Source organism: Melospiza georgiana, chromosome 1 (genome assembly GCF_028018845.1).
Source record: "Melospiza georgiana isolate bMelGeo1 chromosome 1, bMelGeo1.pri, whole genome shotgun sequence".
Lineage (NCBI taxonomy): Eukaryota > Metazoa > Chordata > Aves > Passeriformes > Passerellidae > Melospiza > Melospiza georgiana.
Genome location: NC_080430.1, coordinates 125,300,121 through 125,323,363, shown reverse-complemented (window position 1 = coordinate 125,323,363; position 23,243 = coordinate 125,300,121). Strand labels below are relative to the sequence as shown.

The following is a 23,243-nucleotide window of genomic DNA, read 5'->3' as shown; positions in this document are numbered from 1 at the left end:
AATCTTGGGCACTCTACAACAACAGCAATAGAGCAGAGGAGGTCCAGAGATAGAACCATGCCTGATACTAGGTAAGAAGGTTCTTAGAAACAAATGGTGATGAGGTACCTCTAGAAGAATAAGTACTTCAAGTCAGATCACATGCTTCATTAAGAAAATTACTCTCATTATGCCATTATAAGGCTGAATGTATTTTTTCTTAAAACAAACTGAGCCAGAAACATGCTATGTCACAAGGGTATTTCTATTTGCTTTGAAGAAGACTGGAAAACACTGTGCTGATCGTGGTTCTCACCTAATAGATTAGGACAGAATTTAGAAGATAAAATCCAATTATAGTTTTGTTATAAAAAAGCAAGAATTACAAATAGGAAAAAACAAAGTATAAACTATAATAGTGCAGCATGCATAAATAAAAAAAACCCTGTGCTTTATACAAAGTGCTTTACTCTATATAATGCCACTAGCAAAATTACTACCAAATACATTTTTTTTTCCTGTGAATTGGGGAAAAAAGTGTTTTCTCTATCCAGAATGAATATTTCTTACTAGCTTTCCTTAACAGATCTGTACAGAAAGAGTTTGGCAGTTGTTTAAAGTGAATGCAATTCAGGAGAAAAAGCTACAGGGTCTCCTAGAATAATGTTGACAATATTCACAATTAAAAATAACAAACCAAAAACCAAAACACAAGAAAAACCCCAAACAGTCTTGAAATTCCAAGCTCTTTAATGGATTTATGTGGTTTCTCGTGTCATTCCCTCCCAGTACAATATGAACAATATACTGTTATTAATTTAAATTAATTTACTTCCCAGGGTTCTTTTATGTTTCACAGATTTCAGCATGTGATGGAGCTTTTCTTGAATATCTTCTACGTGGGTGGATTTTATAGAAGGATAAATTTAGTTTGCAAGGCCTGTTGTCACATATCTGTGTTTTTCTGCACCAGAGTAAGGTACATTAAACAATGACAAAGTCATTAATACCTAAATATGGAATTGCTTATTATGTTCATATCTCATTGTCTTAGTAAGAACTTCATATGGAAAACAGGAATCATCTCTTCACAAAAAGACTGTGGTCATGTCTTGCAGGTTCAGGCAAAAAGGAGCTTGCCACCACTCTCTTCTACACGTGGGAGTTTGAGACCCATTTCATCTCAGCACTTGAGCATTGCTCTGCTGAATTTAGATACTCTCAGGTGTAACTGAAGCTCTGTCTCTTGCACGATCCTTGATCAGTTTACTCCTGTGAAATAAACATTGTGTGATGGAAAACTTGTCTTAAGCAAAACAACAAAAACTAAAAGGATTTCCAGAACTGCTCATGTATTTTACTCCAAAGATCATTAAAATCAATGCACTTAATTTGAGGAGCATGATCCAGAAGTGGAGGTCTCCTGGTCTTCAGCACACAAATCACACGACTACAGAGTTAGGCATCCTCATCTGCAAAAAGGCACAGGACCAGAAGGAAAACAATTGTGCTTGTAACTGATAAAGCAATTTCAACATACCTTTTATACTGAAGGCTCTGTCCACGGGTTCCTTGAGACTGAGAACATTCTGGATTACAAGTCTTGTCGTTCTACAGAATGAAGCTATTATGTGGAAGATAAGCAGTGACATTCATTCACTTCTTCCCCACCTCTACACAGGTTTTTGAGTTAAACTTGAACCCTGAGTCAGGACTGATAGGTCTGTATGGACACACCTAGTAAACCACCACTCTGAATCACAGAAAAACTTTGGAAGGGATATCTGGAGGCCATCAAGTCCAAGAACCACTTGAGGTTAGGGAATCTAACAGTCAGGCTGCTCAGGGACTCAGAAGAATTTCAAGTATCTCCAAGGCTGGAGGGTCCCCAGGCATTATGCCAAGCTGTACCCGTGCTAAGCCATTTTCTAAGTGAAAGATTTTCCTTCCAGGCATCTGGAATTTCTTATTGCAAGTTGTGGCCATTGTCACTTATCCTTTTGTTGCAGAGCTCCAAGAAAAGTCTATAACATCTCCACAATGCCTCCTTGAGTAGTGGTGTTACATCTTGTAGTATCCTTTTCATGCTGGACAAACCCAGTTCCCACAGTCCCTGCTTGTACACCACGTGTTCCAGCCTCCTGTTTTCTGTAACCTGTTCTACCCTTGAGTAGGCATGTCAATATATCCCTGCTGTAGCAGTGTCCAAATGACTGTGATGGCACACTGGTGCCTCTTAGCAAGTTCAAGATCAGAAAGTCCTCGTTACCAGATCTTAGGTGACACAAATACAAAGGTATGCAAAAACAAAGAGTCTGGTCAGCAGTTCTAGATACTTACTGTTTCTAAATAAAATAGGAAAGATTAGAGTCTTGAATTCAGTTTTCTGAAGGCTGTATGTAGTTCTCATATATTTTCTTGGCTCAAGAGTCCAGTCTCATTAAAAGCACTGGAGAAGTGAAGGGTACAGGAACATTGGTCAATCCATGATTAGTGAGTTAAAGTTATCACCATGTCATGGGTGAAATACAGCCCTCAACTAAGACACGCAACTGTGTCTTGACAAGACAATTCTCTCACATTAGTACAGCCTGCTACAGACTTGCTTGTTCCTAACATACAGTACAAGTGACTAAATATTTTCTCTGTAATCACGCAACTGCATGGTATTTGTAAAATCAGATTTTAGCTTTCTGCTTACTGGAGCCAGGTTTACACTGAAGTTGATATGCCTTTGAATCCTGGTACAATGCAAAACGGTAACATTACAGCCCATTAATCTACAAAGGATTAAACTACAACATTAATCCACAAAGGATGAGAGTTCTAACTACACAAGAAACCTGTCCTCTCAGCTTGTGGTCTCATGCAAAGACTACCTGGGTTTCTGCTTACAGGCCTGAGACTCCAGGAGGCTGCCTGCATGAGCCAGGCTCTGAAAGATCCAACTGTGAGACAAGACAGCGTGTTTTAAATTACTGTCTGTGTAATTAGGCACAGTAAAGGCCACCTTCTCATGTGGAGAAAGACCTGTTAATTACTTTGCTGCCTCTCTTCTGCTGCCATTCCTTGCCCTGAAGGACCAGCTGCCCTTTTAATCTTTCTCTGTCTTCTGCTCAGAATCTATTTCCTCTTTAGAAAAGGGGACCAATATCTACCTATCCCTCCCCTCCCACATAACAGTATTCAATTAGGAACATACCCCTTGATATTTTTAAGCCCCAAACTGTGCAATAGATTGAGTAACCATTAAAATTTGATTAATTAAGGTTGCAGAAAGTAGAAGTATAATCTGATACAAAATTAATGCAAAGTGTTCTCAGGATACCAGCCTTAATTAACTTTACTGGAGAATTTTCACTGGCTGAATTCTCATCAGATTCTACCAATACAGTCAAAAATATGTAATTTCTCAAGAGAAGATGAGGATTTGCATACTTAACTCCTAAACTTGCAAGAACACACATTTTCTGGCCTTCAGCTTGATGATAGCTTAAAGGCAGTTATGCATTTTTCTTTTAATACATATACTATTCTATCTAATAAAGTCTTACATATGTACTATACCAACAAGCTCAGTAGCATAGTACAAGAGGCAGAACAATGATCTCCTTTATAAACTGGCCCACAAAGTGAGCCTTTGGGCAGACACTGAAATAAGATTTTCTTTTTAAAAGAATTTTTGAAGTAGTAAAATAAAAAAAAAGGTAAGAAATTGTATCTATTAACAGCATCTGGAAAAAATGACTTAATTATGCAGTTTTGTAGAGAGGTTTCCTCATTAATACATTGCAATTATGAACTTCCCAAGCCTTTGTTTTCAAACTAGGAATTTGTGAAGGAAGCTAGGAGAAAAAGCAGTATCTAATAGTACAAAACAATCACTCAGACATATGGATCGAGCCCAGAGATGACCTCCATATTTGTTCTTAGAGAGAAAACAAGAAGAAGGGGGAGGGATACAAACACAGAGTGATCTCAAAATGCTAGAGGCTGAAAACAAAGGATTCTGCAAAAGCAATTCTCATATGGTGTTCTGGACACAGCACTGCAAAATACATATATTCTAAATTGGGAGAGCTTGGGGACTTTTTGTTTGGTGTTTGGGTATTTTTTAGTGGTTTCTTTTGGTTTTTTGTTTGTTTTTTTTTTTAAGCTGCTTCTCAGAGACTCCTTGAAAGTTCTTTTTCATCACAATTGGTGAGCTGCTTCTTTGCATTTCTTCATGTTGCGTTTCATATGCCAATTTCAACAACTGATTTCAAAGACCCACTCAGCATGCTCTGACTGCAACAGACACAAGAGGATCTCTTCATGCTACTAGAAAACATGCATAAGGCAGAGCTGGCAGTCTTCTGTTTCCACAGCAGTCAGGATTTCTCCTACAAGATTATATCTCCTACAAGAGGAGTAGCAAAGATAGTGGGACATTAAACCACTCCCTTGATTTTAGGCAACATGCTGAAGCTTGGAAGAATCTTATCCTGTTGTAGATGGAACAAGGAGCTGTAATGGAGAACAGCCTGTACCAAAGTTTAAAATGTAAAAAGACAAATAAAACAAAGTTCTTATTGTCCAGTACAAACAAACTAGAAAGAACCAAGATACACAAAATAATGACAAGAAATTAATGAGGTGCAAAACATTTACTGAGGCAAACAAAGTGATGAGTCGTATGGAAAGAAACGGAGATGTCCAGTTTCAGTGTTACAATAGTTTGACAGTTTTACAGCAAGAAAGGGACCGTTTTAGTGGATTTAATAATATATAAGTTTGCAATGAACAGGAACACAGGTGCATTACATGTAAACAGACAACATTGCACTAGTCATGCAGGTCTTTTAGATGGTCTGGGAGAACTCTTAATCTGCTTTGTGCTGCCTTTGAATTCTCCTAACAAACATTCTTAGCGAGCCTTAGGGAGAGGTATTTTTAAGATACTGTTGAGAAATTTGCTATACTTATGTATTCTGAGTAACAACACTTTTGAACAAGTAAACTTGGTATGCATTTCTTTGGTTTCAGAGTTTTATTTCAAAAGAAAGATTTGTGTCAAGGTAAGTTACCAGTAGGAAGACGATTCTTTCCAACTGGTGCAAAACAGAAGCTGTATGTGACATCATGCAGCTCTCCAGATATTCACAGCTCTTTTGAGCACTTCTGAATTCTGTTTCTACTGTCTGCTGTAGGAAAAACTTCCCTCTTGCTTTATTTCTTGGCAGGGCAGGTGAAGGAGGGGGTGGTAGTCAGGGAAGAGACAGAAAAGAAAGGGAACACTCACAAATATTGCAAACTATTGCAGAGACAGAGCAAAGAAGGGAAAAGCAGGCATTTGCCTTCAAATAGATAGTCACTGGTATTTTCTGAGGAGGCAAGACTCTCACTCCATCTTTTAGGAACCTTTTCACAGTGGACACAGAAGGAGCTGCTTACACTCTGGGCCAGTGCTGATCTAAACAGCACTATGAAGAACTTTTTGGGAAGTTATCACACATATAGCATATAGGACAGGTACAAAAACAGCTGCAGTGGGTAATTCATAGGTATGAACTGAACACATCTGAATGCTGAACAGCGCTGAAACTACCACTGTGTTTGCCTGGTCTAGGGGAAATAACATCAATTTCTGTTTTCATTGAGTAACATAGGCTTAATAGTGTATTTCTTGTAATCTCCAAAATATGCAAAGCCAGCTTGTCAGGGTCTCTTCGACAGGATCTTTTTTTTCATTAACCATAAGTGATTTGCATTAATTATAATCCTGTCTCTCAATATACTTTACACTTACAGCTTTGCTTTTTCTACTGTTTTGCCAGGGATTTATCAGATCAACAAACCTTGGTAAATAAGTCATTATATTCACCTTTTTTTATAGAAGAAGATCTTAGATTAGCATTCTTTTGACTTCTGTAATTTCTTTGCTATTCCAAAAAAAATTTAAGTGAAGAGTACATAAGCATGGAAGAAGGAATGGTGAAAAGTTCAATTGAAATTTGAATGACACTGTTGGGCTTTTTAAGCAAGTTTATCCAACAATGTGGGACAAACAAATTCCACTCTTTTTGGTAGCTTACATACACATAGTAGGAGAAAAAGACTAGTAATTTGGTCACAGATGCCATCTGAAGATGAGAAGAATACCACAAATTTCCATAGAAATAAATGGATGTCATAAAAGGCTTGTAGAAAAATCTCCTTTGAATACAAAAACTCTCTTGCCTATGTCTTCTCCCAAGAAGCTTGAGGAAGGAGGCAAAATTATTTCAGTTATTAGGTGAAAAAAGTGTCTTTTCAAAAAGACATTTTAGCTCCCTAAAAACACCTGGCAGAAAGTTTGCATGTTGAGATAAGTCTTGTAACTGTAAATATACACTTTTTATTCAGCTTCAGATAAATGGAAAAGCATCAAGTACATCCTCTTCCAAGCAATTGTGGAAAGAGAAACTACTTGCCAAAACAGGTATTTTCACCAGAAAACTAGGGCTAAACCACACTTTCTGATAGATCCTACTAGATCTGCTCCAGCACATGAAAGGTTTGAAGTATTACTCAGTGCAAGTAGCAGACTGGTTTTTTTTTCATTTTAAAAATTATAAGAAATTGCAAAGAAAATAAAGTACACCTGTCGAAAAAGCAGTAAGACGTGACAGTCAGTAAGACCAAACAACAAAGTCACATGTTTTACAATTACTTTGCAGATTTGTCATTATTAAATGTCAGGATGAGACCTAGGCATTCCCATTCTTTGCACCCTGATTCCAGTTTCCATGGAAAGGACATACACATGAGCACAGTCCAAGTAAGTGCGCTGGGCATTACCCAGGTGCACATGGTGAGGCACTCAGTTGGCACTTAACAGCTTATTCCAGTCTTTGCTTATTCCTCTGGTGTTCAGAGACAAAAGGATTTTCAGAGGACAATAAAAGATCCTTCAGGAGTAACTGGTTATTGTCAGATACAGTTGTGTGCAGATTTCCCAAGTGAAATCAAGCAAATAACTACAAAACAAGAATTATGTTTTCATCAAGTTTGACACGAAGCTCTGGAAGCAATCAGTAAATAGGGAAGAAATACAAAAAGAAAGTAGCAGGTGTTCTGCTTTGGCTAGGTTTTGAACAATCAAGCATTTGAAGGAACAAAACTTGAATTAAACTGGTGAGAGTTAGCCCTTTCAGACAAGCCAACATTCATCAAGGCCTTGCATGCAACCTTCTTTATTTATAGAACCACATGGATACTAACTTCAACGCTGGCTCACCCTCAGATGTCATTCATGCCACCTTAAATAACCAACAATTCTGGGCAAATGTGTGTAAAACCATCCTCAAGGGTAGGACAGAAGAGACTCTTTTTCACTTAGCTGATTGTGAGTAGGTATGTAACATCCACTTCAACAAATTTACTTTGTCCCTAATAGGCTTCTTTTCTATCTCTGTACTTGATCACTTGTAAACCTAAGACCTTGATTCAATGCTTTCAGTTGCTGAAAGGATTCGAAAAATCATTTTCTCTGATTCCCATTTTACATTAACTTCCCACAATTAATGCCCCTTTCTTTAGCTTGCTTTTAGCTTTCAAAGGCTGCTCCTGCATGGAGTAAACCCTTACGCTTTGCTATGTAATCCTACTGAATCTTTTCATGCTTCTCTGAATACTTTTCCCTTTAGTGATACATCAGCTGGGTTCAATATAAACAGCCTTCAAGCCAAATATAAGATTTTGGCTTTCAGTGAGCTGGCTAGTCGGAGAGAATAGTAGAAACCTGTAAGAAAACCCACACAAACCTTTGTTCCTTAGCTTACAAGAGGTGTTTATGCCCAAACTGCAAGATAAAAACACCTAACTAATACCCAAATACACATACAAGCAGAAAAGAAAAAAAGGAGAGGAAAAGTTCAGAGCAGAGATCATGGCTACCTTTACTTTGGGTTACTAAAATTTTGCTATTACTAATCTTCATAAAAGGAACTACTCCTTCACTCACATTGGGCTCACAATTGTTCCACAGAGATGGCACTTCATTTGGAAGAAGAGAGAAAAAGCCACCGGACAAACAACTGACACATCAACGTTACCATGTGCACACAATTACGTTTTTAGATCTTATGGTTTTGCCTTATCCAGAAGTGCATGCACTAGATCCACCCTCCCATTCTTCTGCTGACATTTAACTCCTATTAACCATTTTCCAACTTGTCCACATCTATGTCCTTACTTACAAAAGGATCTCTTACAACAGAGGAGTGTTGGTGACAAAATAAACATCTGGTATTTTGGCTATGGTCATCAGAAAGTTAGTTACATTATAAATTAGTTATTAGTTACATTAGAATGTTAGTTTCACTATAAATTAATGTAACTGCATAGAGATAATCCAGAAATTTAAGGTGCTGAATTATGACATCTTGGATTTTCACATCACTCACAAAAAACCCCACATGTAGAAGTAAATCTACTGTAAGTATCTACACCTGTTACTATGAAAACCATGATACTCCAAAATATTTCTGCTTTCCTGAACAAGGCTTTCAAATATGCTCAAAAATAGAAATAAAGCAGAACATTTTACTGAAATTACTGCTCCATGAGCAGAGCAGGAATATTTCAGAGAGGGGGATGGGAAGGTGAAATTTGTTCAACAGAACAAATGGCAGATATGATTACATGTTCAAGAAGAATGTCACAGAAACAACATTAGCTGAAAGACAGGCATCACAGGATGCAGGATGCATAGAAAGCTTCCACTGATTTCAGCAATTTGAACAGAGAAAAACCAGACAAATTAGCTAAAAATCTGGCCTGCTTCAACAGCAGCCACATCAAAGGAGAGACAGGTAAACTAAGAGGCTTCTAAAAGCAGAATTTATTTTCTAAACAACATTCAAATCACGTACTGGGAAATGGCCCCTAACCCACAACAATTCCAAGAACAAGTTTTGTCTTGTTCAGAAGAACAACCTGACCTAAGTCAAAAATGCACAAAAAACCCCTTGACAACAGTTTAACAGTCATGAACCTGTCCTAGTCCTCAGCAGAATTCAGAGACATTGTTTATCTCAGAACAAAGAGTGCCACTCTGATCCTGCTGACAGCCATGCCATACAAAAAGAAAAAACAAAAAAAACACCCAAACTCAGAAACTCCATACTTGCCACCAAAATTCATACAAGAACAGAATTATGAAAGATGACACTGAAGAGCAGCCCTGAGAGTGTAATGAATCATTACCAAGCACAGAGACACAGGCAACTGCTCCTCTCAAGGGGAGCTGCATAAAAGAGTTCACTCACCAAAAACATGCTTGGACACCAAAATGAAGTGCTCAGGTGCTGCCTTAACCTCAAAATATACAAAACACTCAGATTACACAGTCAGGAAAGCAGAGGAAACTTAGGACGTTTTTGTCAGTTCTTTATTCTCCCACTGCAGTAGGAAATAAAAACAACAAACCACCATAGGAATATGGGCATTTATTTGGACATTGACCTCAGAATACTGGTAAAGTTTTCTTTCTATTCAACCTTATAGTTGACTTTAGAAATCATATGCATTTATTTAAGGTGTGCAAACTGTTAGTCTCCAAATAAAAGTTCAAGACAGTGGTTAAGAAATATGGTGCTACCAAGAGGGACAGAACTTTAAACTCAAAAATTTTACACAAAAAGAAATCAGTAGAAAAATACACTTGCAAAACGAGTACCAGTCCCTACCTTAGCCAAACCAAGAAAGCCAGAGGGAGACGGAGGAACAGAAATGCAAAGAGTCGACTTGGAAGACCTAGAAAACTTACACAAAATATATTTGCATAGTGTGTTATCCCACTAGAAACACTGCTTAACAAGCAGAGCAGCAGTCTGTAACGGATGAATGGTCTTCAAAAATTGCTTCTGTGAGGCACACAAGTGAAAGGAAAGAGAATTTTCTGCCTGGAAGGAAACAGCACGGGTCAGCATGCTGCAGCAGTCATCAGAAATCAGTACCTTTTTCTGGAGACTCGCATAAGTAACTCCCTGATCTGCCGCCTTATCGGCTATACAACTGGGAAAACAATGTTTAAATAACAGCTTTCATCCCTTATTTCCAAATATTGTCAATGAAAATGGAAGTGCTGAAAAGCATTTTGAGATCTTCCATGATTAAAAGGGCCACATAAATAATACATCTCTCCAGTATCTGAGAAAAAGAGGATCACAGAAGTGTGTTTCTTCTTGCTCTTTGGTCTGTACAGCAATTCCCTAAGCGTGCAGAGTGTACAGCTGAAAAGTATCTTCTTGAGTGACAATTAGTTAATGAATTATACTATGCAAAACACTTTCAATTCCTTCCTTAAATGCTAATGAAGTCATTCCCCATTATTAGCTAATATTAAAAGCCTACTGTTACATGAACATGTAATGAATGCTAAAGTATCAGCAAGGAAGTGATATTACATGCTTAAATTTCTTATACAGTATCTGTGTTCCTCTGGGTGCAGGCTATCATGTTCATCTTCTATAAATACCCATTCAAACTTTATCTGTTCTGGAGATGCTTTGTGCACGAGTTGGGGATGACTGAAGGCTTTGCACCTGTTTTTCACCATGTAGCAGGGATTTTGCTTTTGTAAAACTGAAGAGAATATTGCCATTGCCCCAGTCAGGCCCAGTCAAGTAGTACCACATTAGATATAGCAGACTAATTCGATTTTAAAAGGACTCGTAGTAGTGGTGGCATTATTTTTGCTGATTATCACTAGCATCAATGTAATTCTTACTATCATATAATATTATAACTGCCATTCAATAAATCACCACCTGTAGTCCCTGCAGGCAAATAATCACATAGAAAAAGGGGCGGGGGGGGGGAAGTGTTCTATAAAGCCTAAAGCTATTCAGAATTGCTTAAGAGAATTCCCTATTCAGGCCAAATACTTTGCTTGGAAAAGGCTTTGGTGTTTGCAAACATTATTAACTTGTAAATAAACAAGTATATGATAAAATGGGCTTATTTCACTGATAAAAAGCTGTAGTTCCCTTAGGCTTTACAGGCATGCTGTAATCATTTTATGTCTCTTTCCCAAGTCATACAGCTTCTATATTTATGCAGACTCCATTCACATCTCTTATCACGCTTTGACTCCACGAGACCTTACAAATAACAGTTACTTAAAATGCAGCAGTCTATTTTTGGTTTTGTGTGGTTTGTTTTTGGAGTTTTTTATATAAAGTGTTTCACATTATGCCTGCCTTTTAGAGTCTGAATTATTTTCACATGCTCCAATTCTTATATGCATTAACAAATCCTATTCACTTATTTTCTGCTTCCCATGCCTGAGCTCAAAAACATTAGCCCAATGCAGTAAAGCTGCCACCATCCAACTATTTTAAAACAAGAATAACACAAAAAAAAGGAAGGGTTTATGACTGAATTTCTCTGTAAGGCTACACACTGCAGTTTGTTCTTTCCTACATTTAAAATGCATTTTTGATATCCAGCTATCAACTTTTATGTCTCTTGCTAATGGCACCAGTACCTTATTGTCATGCAAACATATTGTTGTATCGATCCAACAATGAAAAGGAACCTCATAGGGACACAAGAAATCAGCCCAATTGAAACATAATGAGTAACTGGGAAAAAATATGCTTGGTAAAAAAAATGGGAAAGAAAAGGGACATAAATATGAAATTATTGCACTATTAAATAGAGCTTCTAAATCCTGCATGTCAGAAATAAATTTTCAGAAGATATAAAAACAGTGTCAAAGAATAAATCAAATATGAAATAGAGTCCATATCTACAGAAGGAGTGTATACAGTAAGATAACTCTGTTTTTGAGGAAAAAGAATGTGACAGAAAATCTTGACTCGTAAGAAACTTAAAAGGAAACAATTGTTTAACATTACTCACATCATGCATGTCAATTAAAAAGGCTCCCAATTAAACCACTAGGCAACAAATTTTGAGAGAAAACAAAGAGACTTTCTTCCTTACACTCCACATGCTCTGAATCATGCCAAAGCATACTGTGGAGCCTGAGAACAGAAATCAGATCAACCAAACACACTCAGCAAGGACACGATGTCTCCTGCAATTAAATGTAATAGCGCAAACATTGCTTTGTGCCCAGGGAACTCCTAATCAATGCTGAGCAACAAACACTGGGAGACTGTATCAAAAGATGATTACTCCACCTAATTTAGTCATTTCTTCTCAAGAATTCTTTACTGGAATGTTGCCAGCCATCTTATTTTAACAACAGACCTACATTCTTACAAGCTACATTGTAATACGCCACAGAGTTTTTTCTTCTTGAACAACAAGAGGTTTTTGCCCATCCTATAGAACTGGAACTGGCATCTGACAGTCACTATTCTAGTGTGAGCAACTATTTCTTTAATTTATTAGCAACACTAAACTCAAACAATCAATGCCATCTGTCATGTACCCCAGGAAAAAAATATTTCATATTTCATTAAAAATAATCACAAAAAATCCAGAGCTACTCATACTACTAGTTATGAGGAGTTTTTGCTAAACTTGAATGAAACATTCTTTTGTTTCTTTTTTTGTTATATGTTTTTTTCAGTGTATAATAGTGTTGTCTTGGAATTCACCAGCATCATACAGATATCAAGAACTTTCTGTGCCTCAAGTGGGCACCTTGGGAAAGTTGAAAGTAGCTGAGTCTGTCTGGCCTGACAGCACTTTCGCATTTACATCTCAGCAAACTGACCCTTAACGTCGAGAAGTTTTCTTGGTATACCTGCAGATAGACATTTTTGAAGGAGAAATACATTTTTACCTTCCACTTTGAATGGGCTAGAAAACAAAATCCAAGACAAATGTAGAGAGCTGCAGATCAGAAACATTAAGCAGAACTCTAGAAATTGTTTAAAATTAAAACTGAGAACCCAAGTGACTCATGAGATTGAACAAAGAACACAGGAATTGATGGAACATTTACGTACCTGAACTTAATTTAGTGAGTTTAGATATTACTTTTCTATGGCAAAAAGATATATATATTAGGCTACAGTCTTAGTCAAGGTTAGAGTTTTGCAATTATTTGCTTTCCCTTGCTTTGAAGTGTCAAAGTGCTGTTGAGCTTGTCCCCAAGGAATTCACTTCAGCTGAGCACAAAACTTACAAGTGTATATAATCTGTGTGCTCATGATTTTTGTAGCTCTTGGGGTTGACTAGCTGTCTAATAGGCAGCAGGCATTTCCACAGAACACCTTGTGAAGGATTCAATGACAGCTCACTTGATGAGCATCACAATTTTGACGCTTGTGTGGAGTTTATCTCACTCCTACCTACTAATGACCGACAAGTTAAGCCAAGATGCTGAACAGGAATCAATTTAAGGCTGCTGCTGAAGTAATAATATCCTTTACCAACATGATCCACAGTATTTTAAGTGAGGTTTCACATGTACTATAAACAGCATCATGGAAGGACCATTAATAAGCATCTGTGCTATTTTAAAACAACAGGTGGTGAGATCGTTTCACCAAAGTTATGTGCTCACCATATGTGTAAGTGGAAATACTGTAGGAGGTAGAAGGCAAATGAGTGAATAGTTAGCAAATATATATATTATATAATATATATAATTATATGGATATATTAAGATCTATATGATCTCATTAAAGCTGCAGCACATTTCACGGACTAGCTAACAGCTGCCAAAATAACTTCAATATACCTTTGAATCTTTTGGAATAGTTGCTAGAACAAAAATGTGACAAAAAGAAGCAGTCAGAGTAAGAGAAACTAAGATTGTATGTTGGCATTAGATCTATTTGCCTCTAATATCTGATGAACATCAGGACATGAGTGCAGAAAGGGATACAGAACTGTGCAGAGACCAGGCAGTTGCCATAAAGGCAGGTTAAATTCCTCATGAGTCCTGTAAAGCCAAAGAACAGCAATGCAGTCAATTTTTTAATTCATTTTAATAAAGGTTAGAAAACAAACTAAATTCTGCTAGAGAGAACTACACCCCAGCTGACATGGAAATTCTTCTACTGCAGCTCTTCCTCATAGTTCATGTTTTATACTTAGTCCAACCAGGGAAGAAGAGCAGAGATACCCAGGAATCCCTTTACAATCACAGAAATATGACTGGCTTAGAAATGCAGCATGTCTTCAGTATTTTAGGGAAGACAAAACCCACTATCATATCTTATTAGTTCTACCATAAGAATAAAAGGAAAAATAAAAGAAGTGTTTTGATCTGGCATTTGGCTGAGAGATTTTCGCCAACTGTCCTATGCGAGTCCATTTTGTGTCACTTTCTCCTCTGATATGATTATCTTTTGAGACTGGGATATATACTAGAAACATACAGTTCTTGTACAATCAGATCCTCTCTTTTATAATGTTGTCTTAATAAAGTAATTTTCTCAGAGTAGACAATATTAAGTCTCTGAAAGCTAATCTCTCTTTAATGACACATCATGAAAGCAATACATATAAACAGATCCATGCTTTTGCTGCTGTTTACATGCAGTTCCCTTCAAGGGAAAAGCTTCAACCAGCTTTCATTTGCAAGAAGCATACATGAACTCTGCATTTCTATCTCTATATTTCATATTAAACTCAGGGCCTCATTATCCAGGTTGTGAAGTGCTGACTTACTTGAATGTGTCAAATTCAAAATAAGATTATCAATACCTGGTTTGTTGCCACCACTAATATACTCTAAATGGATAAAACTCTCAGCTCTCTTTAATGATTGCTACCTTTGCAGTTTAGTGGGCACTCACATTAAGATCCTCTATTGACAATTAGTCCAATATGGAATCCATCTGCATAGTAGGAGACAAAGTTTCAGTTTGTGCCTGACATTTATTTTCAAAAATCAATTTTTTTCTCTCCCAGAAACATGAGCTATTGCACATGAAGGACATGCATTTTGAAAGTGTGAATGCATTTCTTCTTCAAAATAAAAATGGTATGTTGAAATACTCTTGATTGTTTGCACATGCTAAAGTTTTAAGTTCATTGTGTAATATCTATCCCCTTTTACCCTGCTCAAGCCTTTTTAAATAGAATTCTTAAATTGGAAAAAATAATCCATCTGAAAGCCCAGTAACAACATAAGTAAAAAATGACCTGCTAGCTCTGAGACATGGTTATTTCAGTTAGTTCAAACAGCACTTGATAACACAATTTTTAAAATTCTCATAATAACAGAAAATATATTCAGTTGAAGTGTTTCATCTTAGCCCTTGGAAAGGACCAGAAGTGAAATCAAACCTCTGCAACTTCAAGTGCATTCAAGGTCACTGGGTTTTCCAGTTTGTTCTACTAAGGAAACAAGCCTTTTGCAAACATACCCATCTGGTCCCCACTAATAAAATTGGGTAAATGAACCTGCTGGTTCAAAGGCTGACAGCAGCCTAGAAACCTCAAAGATAATTAAGCTCTTACATATCTGAAGAACAAACCCAGATGAAGTATTCCAAAATAGGAGAACCTCTGAGGAAAAAGACAACTAAATCTCAGCTGCTCCCCAGTCTGTCTGGCACCAACCAGCTGGCCAACTAGGCTGTTCTTCCAGCCAGTGGTGCTGCTGCCCCAGATCAGCCGCAATAAAGATGCTCTCCTTTGGCTGGCAGAAGTATGGAAAGTTACAGTAACAGAAGGAGCAAGAGCTCTGGGAAAGAAATCTGTAGGCAGTGGATTTACACCAGTTATACCACTGAACTATACTCACATTGATAATTAGATGTACTTTTTCTTCTATGGCCACGCACGCATTACATCACCTGCCTTTAGAGTACACAGGATAAAAGCAATTCAAGTTTGCAGTGGGGCTCTTGATCAACCACTGCTTCATCTCTGCTACCATATTTTTAAAAATAAAGTTATTTTTTTGAGAATGAAGAGTCTTGAGAAATCAGGTTTGCCAGGAAGCATGAAGAGGTAAATTTGCTGTGATAACATTGTGCCAACATTAGTGAGTAGTCATACTACACAGAGCTTGTAACAACTGCCTGGGGGGCCATTATTTGATTTCTTCACTCCGGTGAAGAAACTAGCATCTGAACTCAGCTACATGGTTTCTTTTTCCAACTAAATGCAACTAGAGAAGAACACAGCAGCTCTGAAACTGTCAGCCATGCTTAATTCTAGAAAGGAAAAAGCAACAGAAATGTCCTAACCAATGCTTCAAAGTTTTTACAGGGACAAAATAAATGCGTGGTCGATTAATGACACAGGTTTGACAAAACTTTGTTGGTTTTTTTCCTAGTATACATTGCATGTGCCACAACTTACTTAAAGCCTATACAGGATCATAGTTAATGACCATGCTTTGGAGAAAAGATTTGTGTGTTGGACTGATTTCTGACTCTGCAGTTCATCACTCGCTCTTTGTTTCAGCCTTGTGAAAGCTCAATTGGTTTTTTATACACATTTTCGGTCTCTGTAGCTGTCATTTGCCTTCTGCATACCCAGCAACAGTACAGACTGCATTTAAATATCTTCCCAGAAACAATGACAACAAATAAAGCAACTCCCTGTTACGTCCCTAAGGATTAATTGTGTCACTCTAGCACCATGACCAGAGGCTTCAACCACAACCGTCTGAGCTTCTGTGAACCCTTGGGTAACAGGATCCTCGAAGATGAACATACAGGTAAATAGACATTGAATAAAATAACCTTCAGCTTCCAGTATCCTGCTTCCTTTTCATTCAGAACAGATTAATTCCCAACTCTTTACTTCTCAGAGACACAGTAATTTCTTCCATTTCCAAACCACACAGAGCCATTAACTGTTGCATACGCAGATAGTGCCTATTCTAATGAGCTATCTCTGCATGCCAACCTCCTGTATTGCTATACCGGCTTTAGGGCAAGTTTTCTTTTTAAAAGCAGAACAAACAAAAACTAAAAACAAACCAATCAACAAAAAATAAAACCAAACCAAAACAACCCAACAAAAACCGCCAGTGTATCAGGCACAGAAATAGGTCAGGCAAATTTTTTTACCTTCTCAATTCCAAAATAACGTTCATTTGATGTTAAGACCTATCTACACACCACAATGTGCAATGTTAACAGCCAAGCTACAATATGCATACGTTCTTTTTTCTGCTTCTACAGGTGATTTGATAGAACAGCAATTCACTAATTCTTCCATTAACAAACAAATGCATTTGAATTTTGCTGCTATTTTGTTTGTCGGGAACCTTAGGCTAGATACAAATGAATAAAGGGAAAAAACCACGCAAGTCTTGGAAAAAGACGACAGAATCCATTTTGGTGTAAGAGCCGGTTCCCCAACTTCTACACTCTTTAGTTTCCTGTGAAGCGACTTCCAAAGCCAGGAATGTGCATGAAATGACATCTTTTTTTTGCTTCTGTTCCCCTGAAGCCCTTCTGCCCTAAGATGTCTTCCCCGTCCCTTGAGGAACGCCGGGGCAGCGCGGGGCGCATTCCCGCACCTGTCGCAGCCCTGCCGCTCCCGCCCCCGTCCTGGGCTACGCCACCGACAGGGTGCCCCGACACGGGCACGGACAGCAGCCCGAGCGGGGGCTGGCACCGAGCCACCGCACATCCTGGCCATGGAAGATAAAACGCACCACTGTGGCGCTTCAGAGAGCGCAGCCTTGCCGCTTTTGGAGGGAACCGCGGCAGAAAAGAGGACAGGGAAAGAGAAGGAAGCTACTAGCCCCAGCACCGCTCCAGGGCGGCCGGCAGAACCGGCGCGGGGGGCTCGCAGCGGCAGCGCCGCGCTCCCCCGGCCGGGCAGCGCCGCAGCGCTCGCCCCCGCACTCGGCAGCTCCCGCTCACCTTTCAGCGACCGGCTCAGCGCATCTTCCTCCCTCCCTCCTTCTCTCCCGCAGCGGCTGCTGGTGGCGGCCCAGAGCCCCCGGGCTCGGCGGGTGCCCAGCGCTGTTCCTCCCTCAGCCGGCGGCAGCTCCCGCTGTCACTTCACCCTCACATCCCGCCGCCGGCGGCGGCAGCTGCTGCTCCTAAATTCACGGCGCTCCGGCGGCATGAAGTCATCCTCCCCGCCCCCTCCGCGGGCCGCCGCACTCCGCTCCCGCCGCGGAGGGGGAGACGGCCTCGCCGCCCGGCGGTCCGAGCCCCGCGGGGCCCTGGCGCTCCACCCGCCCCGGAGGGTCCGCCGCTCCCGCGGGAGCACCCGTGCCCGACTGCCCGGGAGCCTGCGAGGGGCGGTACTGTCTCCCGGGTGCGGTGGCGGTCCGGGGGACCCTCCCCAGGCACGGCGGCGGGATGGGCCGCTCCGCCCCGCGCCTGCCGTGCCCTCTCGGGGGACTCCCCTCCGCGGCAGCGGGCAGCGCGGCGCTCCCGCCCGGCTGTGGGGCTCCGCGCCCCGCTCCGGCCCCAGGCTCGGCACGGCCCGGCGTGTGGGGCTCCGCGCCCCGCTCCGGCCCCAGGCTCGGCACGGCCCGGCGTGTGGGGCTCCGCGCCCCGCTCCGGCCCCAGGCTCGGCACGGCCCGGCGTGTGGGGCTGCGCGCCCCGCTCCGGCCCCGGTGTCGGCACCGCCCGGCCGTGCCGCGCTGAGCGGCGGGGAACGCGAGGGGGCAGCTACCGCCGCGCTGCAAGGCCGGAGCCAAGGGAGAGCGTCCCCGGGCAGAGCTCTCTGTGTATCTGGGTCTCGCCGTTTGAAGGAAAAGGCGCTGTAATCGCTCGGGCTCGTGGGTGGCTCCCTGTTCCCACTCTCACCTCCCGGCCTCAGGACGCCCAAGCGTCGTGCCCTAAAAAATGCAGCGCTTCCTGGGATGCAGGAGAGCTCCCCTGGCAGTGGCTCCTGCTCTGTGCCTGGAAGGGGGAGCAGGGGACAGGCACTGTGCTGTGCTCAAGGTCACCTGGGCAAACTTCCCCCTTACCAAGGGCGTCCTGACATTTCTGAGACCCAACAGTAGGCAGCATGTCTATTTTTGTTACTTACAGAGAGCTGTGCACATACTGAGTGACCGACAGGCTTGTAAGGAAGGCTGGATTCCTATCACAGTTTACAATTCCATGACCCATCCCATGTGCACAACAAGCCCAGCTATGTTGGTGCATAAATGACACCAGGCAGTGTAGTGTGGATGTCACCAAATGCATGTCACCAGTGCATGCCAAATCATTGTAGTCTGAGAGCTCTTCATATCTTACCAGCAAGGCAGGGTTGTGTCTGGTCGAGAGAAGCTGTGCTGGATGAGCTCCCAGGAAAAACAAACACCGGAGTTTCCCAGGTGCTGCACCTGCTCAGTTGACCCAGTGGTCAAGTGGTGCCTCAGCAAGGTTTAGGAGTGGACTCATGCTGGAAATGTTGACGATCTCCATTTTGGTAAGGTCTGAAACATGAAGAGCTGCTTCAGTGGCCTGTATATAGGTAGGAAGATTGTCTGTAGTGGTAGAGGAAAACAGCAAAGAGAAATCTCATTAAGGTAAAGTTCTTAGTCTGTCAGATAAAATATAAAAGCTCTGAACCTCAGTTCCCTTTTGGAAATTCATTGTCTTTTTTTTAAGGTGGTTATGGTATGGCTTTTCACCTGTGCAGTTCTACAGTTGCTCTGTTTTGTGCTGCTCCTGTTTACTCCCTGCCTTGAACCTCTTCTGTTGATTGGCATTGCAGACCTAAATGTGCAGCGCCGGCAGCATCTCAGCCGTGTTACTTAATCTCAGCTGATAGTGTGTTAGCTGCTGACACTGTGTTTGGAGGCTCATCTCCACATGCACAGAGGAGTTGAGGGGCACTTGGGCAGGTGGGGGACCCAGGTCAGGCAAAGGGAGCCCATTCCCAGCCCCTCCCAGGGAAGCCTCAGTTCCCATGGAGGCGGGGGACACACCCAGCACTCAACCAAAATCTTCTGTGTGGGTGTTACTGCCTGGGGTTACGCGACACGCTGTGGAATGGATAATGGAGCAGTTTGGGATTAAGATTTATGAGATGTTTAGGGCAAGAACCAAAGATGGGGAAAGGAAGGGATCAAGGTGATATGGGAATGAGCACATGTGAGAAAGTATGGGATGAGGAGGTAAATAGGGCTAGTCTGGGGTAAACAAATTGCTGGTGAGACTGCTTGTCTGGCTATGCCCTGCACCTGATCAGTGCAGTCTCTCCTAGACTAGACTGTGTTTCTAAACCTTACTGTGTGAGAGGTCTCCCTGTGCTATATGTGTGCCCTGCATGGGTGTAAGTGCCAGCAGCAGGAGTCACACCTCGGGTTACAGGGACTCATGCCAGAGAGGAGGGCTGGATTTCACCGTTCATGCCATCTGTGTTTGAGTGAGTGCTTCTGTCTATGTTGATCTGTGTGGTTGGCCTTGGGCTTATTTATATATATGTATTTGTGTGTACATACTTTCTGTGTGTGTATGGCTGTTAGGAGTATGTGTTCAGACTTGCTGCTTACTAGGCCTAGGAAAACGTTGCTATGGCAGCCTCCCTTCGATTGGACTATATTGTTCAGCAACTCAATGCAATTCACTAAATGATTAGCATACTAGAAAATCCTAGATCTGTGCAAAAGCGGGAATTATTAGTATTTAATTTTTATTATTTCCTTGGTAGCAGTAAATTCCAGAGTGAAGAGAAGCAAAATGCTCTTGGCCCAAGGGTTTTAATTAGTATTATTCAATATACATGAGTGCGAAAACAAGGCAAAGAGGGAGACACCTATAGGATTTTATTTTAGTAGAAAAATCACATAGATATTCATCATTTAGCAACATTCAAAAGCCTCTTTTAGTCGGAGGATATAATCTTTGATTTAGCAATCATGGGTTCAAACAGTTTAAAATGAATGTCAATATAAATTGATTGAAATGTAAGCATTTCAGCTTTAAAAAGTGTGCTGTAGGGAAAATAAAAGGAAATAAAGAGCTCTCGTGAATATCTGAATATGGGGTAAGTCTGGAAATGTCTAGTAACTGAGAAGATTGTATAAGGAAGACTGTTTGTTTGCAAAGGGAGTGACTTCAAAGAGGATTACAGAAGTGTTAGGAGAAAATTGTGTCTTAGAGGTTAGAAACAGCAAGGATGAGTTTTTCAACATTCAAATTGAATTAGATTGTTAAAATAAATAATAAACAGCAAAAGGTGCATTGTAAAAATGTAAAGAAATCACGAAATGAAGAAGTTGAGCTCTTTATTTAAGTGAGAAAGGGGTGAAAAATCAAGGCTCTCTTACTCAAACTGAGTACTGGCTTTCCTGATAATTGCTGACTGGAGTAAAAGGTGAAGCAAAAGAAAAACAATGAAGGGGAATAAATGAATCTATAGAAATGGATGTTACTATTTTCACAGGGAGATTAAAATCAAGAGTTGTTCAAGTCAGAGGAATAAAGCTCCATCTAAATTTGTGAAGTCAGAGGTGCTGCCCCATTCTTGGAGATTGTCAGGTAGTACCTGTATTTATGAAATAAAAAGAGACACAGGAATTTACAGTTACATGGCTTAATTGGTGATTGCATGCAACAGCACAGCCAGTAGTACAAGAACGTAAGAGACAAGGACCACTGCACACAGGCTTCTTTAAACTTTATACTCCTGAAACCAGAGAAAATTGGTTGTCCTGAGTATAAAAAAAGAACTCTAATCTCCCATGCACTTTTATTTCTGCCTAAATAGCCTAAATAGCCTACTTCTTATGGACCTGCTTGTGTGGCAATTATTTATGGTAAGTTATATTCATGTCTTGCAAAATTTGGATTCTTTGGGAGTTTCTGCAGTGCAAGCCAATGTGCTGTTTCCTGAAGATCAATAGAATATACTGCCAGTGTTATAAACAGCTATTTTAACTGTTATAACCAGCTTTTTTGTCACTTTGCCAGAAGCTTTTTGTTTCCTTTTAATATTAAACTGAGTACACTAATATTAAACTAATGTACACTTTAATAATAGTGTTTTTCTGAATATCCTCAGACTGCATTTAAATAAAAGCAAGACAATGAAAAAGCAGTTATTATCAATTTTTGCATTTTTAAACAGATGTAGGAAAAAAATTTACATAAATATTCAAAAAATGATTGAAAAAAATTGTCTCGTGTCAACAGCAGTGTAGCTTAAGATACTGAGCATTATTTTATGGTTCCCATGGAGAATATAGTAGAGTATAGTAGAGTACAGTAATATTCCTACTGGATATCAAAACAGTCTTACTCATGTTGAAATATAATGTAGGAGTGCACCATAAGAACCCTTAGTTACACCCCTTAATAAGTTAATATCCAGCTGATCCATCTGTTTATTTGAATTAATTTCAGGTCCCACAAATAAAATTATGCACAAAATAAAACTTGCTATAGGCTTTCTACTGAGAAAAGACAGTATTTAAAAATCTTGATATTATAAGCATGGTGTCTGCAGATATTTTTTAAAAGCAAATAGATTAAGCTGTTTTTCCATGACCAGTTTCACTTACTCTTCTTTTCTTTATTTATTTTTTCTTTCCATTATGGCTTTATAAGCAGTTGAGTAAATTGAGTAAGTTAACACATTTTTTCAGTTGGTTGGGGTGTAATATATATGCCAAAAACAGTGATTCAAAAGTATTGTGATGAAGAAGAATATTGCAAGATGAACTGCAATGTCAGCAATACTCAAATAGACTTCTTTATAACTGAATCATTATCAAGAAAACATTTTTTAAAGGAGTTCTCTATTTCTCCAATAATTTCCAAACCATTTGTAAGGGAATAATTTTTAAAGTAAATTCTGGTTGATCATTTAACAGCTAATAAAAGAATATGAATTAAAAAGCATTCAGTATATTATTTTCTAATTCTCAGCAATAGTAAATTTAAAGTAATATGATCTGGTTGTACGTAGTTTAGAATAACCAAATTCTGGATGCAGTCAGTCTCTGCCAATGTTTCTCAGTATCCTCCTCTTAATGCTAGTTGCTTATTTTCTTAGACTCAAACTTTCAAGGCAGGGACTGTCAAAGATTCGGTTTGTACAACATTGTTAGGCATGAGCAAAATCCATTGATAATAATTTATGGCACTTGACAATACTGTGAACTTTTGACTTGGATGCACAGGGCTCAGCTGCACCCTAAGTTACAAGTTTCTTCAGCTGACAGCAATGGTAGCTGTGTGTGCACAGGGGCAGAGCCTGGCCCTTGGCCTCCTTGACGTCAGTAGGAACAGATGTGTTCTCCTTTCTTTTCTCTTGGGGCTTCCAGCATTGTCTTATTACAAAGCAGTCTGAATTTCTTAATGCTTTAAATTGAAACCTGCTTGGGTTTTCTAATTTTCCACTGCCAGCTTCATTGCTTGCCTATATGTTCTCTGAAGTTGGTAGG

The 23,243-nt window shown here is 40.0% G+C and overlaps 1 protein-coding gene across 1 annotated transcript in view; it reads right to left on the bottom strand.

Moving 5' to 3' along the window:
• The window catches only part of PKIA (cAMP-dependent protein kinase inhibitor alpha), a 43,599-nt gene extending 25,672 nt beyond the window's left edge, over window positions 1-17,927 (bottom strand). The window contains exon 1 of the mRNA XM_058026676.1: window positions 17,766-17,927. The gene's annotated coding sequence lies outside the window, so the exon portion shown is untranslated. The remainder of the gene's footprint in view (window positions 1-17,765) is intronic.
• Window positions 17,928-23,243: the final 5,316 nt, after the last annotated feature.